Source organism: Chrysochloris asiatica, unplaced genomic scaffold (assembly GCF_000296735.1).
Source record: "Chrysochloris asiatica unplaced genomic scaffold, ChrAsi1.0 scaffold00028, whole genome shotgun sequence".
Classification (NCBI taxonomy): domain Eukaryota; kingdom Metazoa; phylum Chordata; class Mammalia; order Afrosoricida; family Chrysochloridae; genus Chrysochloris; species Chrysochloris asiatica.
This window is the reverse complement of record NW_006408546.1, coordinates 21,765,143-21,771,748: the sequence shown is the minus strand read 5'-3', so window position 1 is coordinate 21,771,748 and position 6,606 is coordinate 21,765,143. Positions and strand designations below refer to the sequence as shown.

General features: G+C 39.6%; 1 pseudogene; it reads left to right on the top strand.

The window, feature by feature from the left end:
* The window catches only part of LOC102820353, a 53,956-nt pseudogene extending 49,460 nt beyond the window's left edge, over positions 1-4,496 (top strand).
* Positions 4,497-6,606: the final 2,110 nt, after the last annotated feature.

Below are 6,606 nucleotides of genomic sequence, written 5' to 3'. Positions count from 1 at the left end.
GAAGTGTAGGGGGCGGGTTTCTGGGATATACCCTTAGGGTGGTTGATGATGCGTGGAGGGGATTGGAACCATGGCAATGAGATGATATACGATGGAATGAATGTAAAACTAAAGTTCCCCCATGTAAACTATCATATAATTCACAATAAAACATTAAAAAAAACAAAAAAACAGCTCCAATAGTATATCGACAAGGAACTACCAGAAATTTAAGCCAGATTCAGGAGAGGTTGTGGAATGAGGTATTTCACTGCTGATATCAGATCTTGGCTGAAAGTAAAGAATATCAGAAAGATATTTACTTGTGCTTTACTGATGATGAAAAACTTTCAACTGTGTGGATCATGACCAGTTCTGGATAACATCAGAAAGACTAGAAGGACACAGTGGCAGTAACAATAGGCTCGAGCATAACAAAAATATTAAGGATGGTGCAGGACAAGGTTGTGCGTGGGTCACTATGCGTCAGAGCGATGGTATCTGACAACAACAGCAACAATATTGGATGTGTTGTCTAGAAAGCAAGACTTTGATTGTTGCCTCTTCTATTTTAATATATGTTGCCCTTCTGAACTCTAACCTACAGGTGAACTCTCCTCTCTCCATCTTCTTCAATGATGAACAATGTTTTCCTTCCTCAACAGGGCTACTGTTAGCTGTATATGAGTAAATGGGTATCGCATATACAGCATTTTATAGATCTAACAAAATACAGTGCTTTACATTTACATGCATTAATTTATTTCAAATGCCTACAAATTGTTTATATTTAATATGCAAAAATCACAGTATCTTCTTTACCATTATAATTTTTTCTTAGCCAAGGAGTTGATTTCATCATGTCACAGCTGGGATGTTGAAGTCAAAATGTGAGGGTTTTAATTGCTACTACCAGCATGGCAAAGCATTCTTGGCTGCTGGTCTTTCTCTGTAGGCACTGTATAATGTCTCTGTACAGTTAGAAACCCACCAGTGGCTCTGCAGGAGAAATACGAGTTATCTGATTTTTTAAAGATTTATAATATCAGAACCCATGGGCCACTACTGGATCGGAATGGACCCCATAGTAGTAGATTTAGCTTGTGTTATATATTTAGTAATTAACTACCTAGGCTTCTATCTTTGGGAAAATGCCATACTTGATTTATATAAAAATGAATTCACAAAACTGTTCTAGAACTTGAGGACCATTGTTCTCAAGGCACAAGGCAACAAAATAATCAGTCTTTATCTTTGGGAGTATGTGCTTAAAGCTAACAAACATTAAAGCCTAGGCTAGTGCTCAGCTTCACATTGTGTTATTTGTCTTCTTTGAGCTTCCTTAGTTAAATAACATTACTGCTTTATCCCTCTAACAGAGAAAATGCTCTAGCTGAAAATCTACAGTATGCACCAAATGCTTTTTTTTTTACAAAAATTGGCCTCTTATCATCCCTTTTATAGCTGATGACCACAGAAGGTACTCATTTAAGTTAATCTTTTCTCTCCCCTTCTTTCATACTTTATTGTAGAAGAAACGCCAGTGCTTATGAGGCAAAGATATATACACTGCTTGTTTAGATGAGGCTGAGCACAATAGAGTTGGATTTTTTTTTTTAAAGATTTTTCTCCATTTAGTGAACTTGGGTAAATTACTGGATCTGAAAAAAGTGATCACGTTTTAAGTTAGGAACAGATGTGTTCATGCCTTTACACTTGCTTTAATTTCTCCAGGTAAACGCAGTTTAAAATCATCCTTACAGCAAGAAGAAATAACAAAACTTAAATCCCAAGGAAAAGAGGCCTCATAGCAAGGCTTGGCTATCTACCTTGAATCGGCTGGGAAACATTCTACCCAAGGTCCTCAGACAGGCCCAGCATCATGGGCATGCAGCCTGGGCATTTGCACAGGGCTTGTGTTTAAAGGAGCCCACAAGAAGTTCAATATTCTGTTGTCACCAGCTTAATATTTTTAATGTTTTAACAAGAAATCTGCATTTTCATTTTGAACTGAAGTGTGCAAATGATTTGGTTCTGCTCATAAGGATGTTATATCAGATAGTTAGGGATGATAAATAAATTCAACTAAAACTGGTTTAGATCATGAGATAAGCTTACCAACTAACATAGAAGTTCTGATTTAGATTAGGTCCCAGGACAGCTTAACTCCACATTGCCAATGAGCCTATCTCCTTCTAGCTTTCTTCTATGCCATCTCTGGCTGTTGGCTACTCTTAATTAGATATCATAGTCACAGTTATGGGGGTTAGTAGGGAAGTTAACAGATTGGCATTCAGTCCAAGATAGCTGACATAGTTCCAAGACTCACAATGAATTCAAAAAGGATAATGCTGTCTTCTATCTTGTTGATCATTGATCTAAGTCTAATTTGCTGTTCACCAAGAATAAGTTTGGACTCCTGGTATGGCCCTGTGTGCTAATGCACTGAACTGCAAACTCATTTGAACGATGAGGTCAGTGATTCAAGCTCACCAGCCGCTCCTTGGGAACCCTATACAGGGTTGCTGTGGGTCGGAACCGACTCAACGGCACTTAAAACAACAAGAATAAGATCGTTTGTAAAGACTCATGCTAGGAGGCTCCAGAGACCAGAGATTTGTGAAGGCTCTTGTGTCCTATATAAATCCACTGCCAAGGGAAATATTTAATGAAAACAAATCTTAAACTACATTCTAACAAACAACAATCATGTACTAGCAATGTGACACACTTAGAGTTAATCTCTTAGTTAATCTCCTCTTGTAAATGTTTTCAGCTATTCTAATAAGGAACTTACGTGAAAGTTTCTCTCCAAGAAAACAACAAGAAAATGTGGCACCAAACATTCCGCCCAAAGTACTTTCTACTTCACCTCTGGGTTAGATAATTCATTGGAACGGCCACAAAGAACTTAGACACCATGCCCAAAGTTATGGAGTTTATTAGGGAAGTTAACAGGTTAAAATTCAGGTTCAGACATGCTCAAGGTACACTTGTTCATGACCGTTTCCCCATAGGCAGGCTTCTCTCTGCCTGGCTAATGTTCCAAAACTCTTTTATGGCTGCTGATAAATGCCCACAGGGCACACTCTTTCACCATAAGCCTCAGTCTGAAGGCACTTGGCTTTAAATCTGTGAGTCAGCAACTCTAGCTCCCTCATTTAAATGTGGGATGACGCCCCACTTTCAAGCAAGCCTGCTGCCCAAAGATACTCAGCTGTACTTGTTCCAAGGACTGGAGAGCCCACCGCTCTGTCTTGTGCCCTGGATCTTGGTTCAGCTGCTGCTGCTTCTCCTCTGCCACTCCTCCAGTGTCACAATCTTTGTCCCTGTGTCAAGAAAACTCCATTTAAAGGGTGTTTTCCATTCCTGGCTATTCTTCTTTGATGGTAGTTGGATGCCCTCCCTGCTTCTGAAATGGCTCATTGTAATGCAGAAGCATGACAAAAAGACCCATCCTCTCTCTCATTAGTTTTCCAAGAGTTTATACTCACCATCCTATTAACAATCACTCACAAGTGAATCATATAATTCTTTAGCATCTTCCCCCATCTTCTCTTCATTAGGTAGGGGTTTATAAAGACTATGCTGGTGGTAGTGATGGTGAGCCCTGGAGTCGGTTTCGACTCTTGGTGAGCCTGCATAGGGTTTTTGAGGCTATAAATCTTTACGGGAGCAGAAAGCGTCAGCTTTCAACTGTAGATGTTTCCAGCTGTAGATGTTGAGGTTAGCAGCCTGACTTGTACCCATCACACTATGAGAGCTCCTTAAAGACTATGTCAGAAGAAACATATGAAATAATTCTCTACATCACAGCCAAAGAAAAGATCTGGTCCCAGATGCCACACAGGGACAACTTATATACAGAGAAAGCCTATCTGCTAAAGAAAACAGTGCCCGATTAAAGGAGGAGGAAGGGGTTAAGAAGCAATATGCAAAAGAAAATAATTACAGAATCAATTTAAATTGAATTAAATAAATAGAGAAAGTCAAGAGCCAGTTGTGCCAAAAGAAAATTTACTTGATCACATGGATTCAGGATTATCTCCATAACCGAGCCCCATGCCAATGCTAATGGCTGAGGAATCTGGGGCAGAAAAACAGCTGCAGGCAGCACCTTCTGAGACAGCTGAAAAAAACTTGGCAAACCAAGTGCCAGAACTGACATGGAAGGTAACTTCTCAGAGTACAGAATGTTTTGGAAGATCGAGAAGCAGCTGGAAGTTTGAAGACTGTTCCTGCTCAGAGCAAAGATGTTTTTGATGAGCAAATACCAGTAACTAAACCTTGAGGAAAAGGGTGACATAATTCAAGAGTCAGCAACTCAAATGGAAGACCCAGACAACATACAGGAGAAGGAGCCAACCGCCTTACCTGTCGAACTGTTTGACAACACCACCTACAAGAATCTCCAGCACTATGACTACACTGTGTACACCTTCTCAGAGGTGAACCTGGACCTCTTGAAATTTAGAATGCCGCAGCCTGCTTCAGGATGAGAGTCACCAAGACACTGAGAGCTCATGGCTCACCGGCTGTACTTGCACCCTCTTTGCACCTTTCTTACTGCAAAAATAAAATCTGCTCAACAGTCAAAAAAACTATCTTTTGAAGGTTTGACCAGTCCATCATATAATCAAATCAGGTGACAGTGTTTTTTGATTTGGGGGGTAGGCAGAAAAAAGAACTAGCAGATATCTAGACCTTGAGTGCTACCCTGGGTTTGCTACATGGAGTCTTTGAGTGGTGCAAAGAGTTAAGTTCTCATCTGCTAACTGAAAAGTTGGCAATTTGCACCAATCCAGTGGCACCTCAGAAGAAAGGCTTATTGAGCTACTTCCAGAAGATCATGGTGGTGGTGACTGTACGCTGCTGAGTTAGTTCTGACTCATAGTTGCCCTGCATAGGGTTCCTGATGTGGTAAATCTTTACAGGAGCAGACAGCCTTGTCTTTCTCTTGAAGAGCAGCTGGTGGATTTGAACTGCTGACCTTGCAATTAGAAGCCCAACACATAACCCACTATGCCAAAACACATAACCTACTGTTCCAAAAGATCGCCGTCATTGAAAATCTATGAAGCACAGCTGAACTCTGAAACAGGCAGTCACAAGTCAGAAGTAACTCTATGGCAATTGACTTCACTGGTAGTGCTTGCAGGACTCTACCGTATTCATGCAATAGTGGATGAGCCTGTTCAGCATCTACTACACACCAGTGAAAAATGATTTCCAACATCTCTTCTACTCACTGGCAAACCATCTCATACACATTACATAAATTCCAATCATAGTATTTGAAGTGGTTGCATAACCCATCGTAGAGTGTGGGTTTCATTTTAAGGTATAACAGACAGAGATCAAAGATACTCTGTTTAATATCACAAACAGATAATATTTTTATAGTGATGCATTCTTCAAGCAATCTGTTGTTTTTGTGAAGTACCATCCAGTCAGTTCTGACTCATAATGACCCTGTATAGGGTTTCCGAGGAATGGCTGGTGACTTTAACTGCCAACTTTGCTGTTCAAAGTGACTTTATAGTTGAGTGCTTATCCTCTAGAGTTCCATCAGGACTCCTTAAAATAATCTATTATACATGAAATAGAATGGATTCCTTTGTAAGAATGAGAGTTTCCCACAAGCCACTTAGTCATCATCCCCTCATTTCTCATTGTTGTCATCGTTAAGGACTGTTGAGTCAGTTGTGACTCATAGCTACCCTGTATAGGGTTTCCAAGGAACAACTAGTGAATTTAAACCTCCAACCTTGTGATCCAGTGCTTATCCTCCAATACCACACTCATTAGAACCATTATTTGAATAACTTTCCATACTCAACAGGTTATTGTCATAATTCACCCCTAGACACTAGAATGGAGGCCAGATTCCCTGATTGATCAGTCCAATGGGAGGAAAGTAAACAAAATTAAGTTCTAATTCAATAGCGGTGGTACCTCAATAGTTCTTGGAAAGATAAGCCAAAGTGGATGCCATGCTCCAAATTGATCTTTCCACATTGGAAAATGATCTTGTTACAAAATCACAAAATTTTTTATTAAATAAAAATATCAAACTATGAAGTTATTATTTCATGACCTAGTCTCCATCTAGGTTTATAAGATCTTGAATGCAGTGTTTTCACCTCTCAAACCCTTCCCTGAAGTACTGGTGTGGCGTGGTCGGGTAAACACTAGAATGCTGACTGAAAGGTCAGTGATTTAAACCTAACAGCCTATACAGGAGTACTATGAGGTGAAACTAACTCAGTGACACTTAACAACAATAGCAATGCTTCCCTGAAGACTTTATTCTGTGTTCATTGATTTATACATCAAAATGGTAGTTTTAGCATCTTCAAGGGACTCAAATCATGTTCCTTTTAAATGTTCTGTAGATTTGGGAACAAAGAGAACTCTGAAGGGGCAAGATTAAGGCTCTAGATAAGATTTTCCAATGAAATTCTTGTAGGGCAGTCCTTGCTACCCTCAAAGAATTAGCAGGTGTATTGTTGTGATAGAAAAGAAAAAAGACTTCCTTGGCTCAGTTTTCCTAATCTTTTTCTCACCATTGTGTTTTTAATTTTCTTAAAATGTCTTCATATTAAAATGCCATAATTGTCCTGTGTT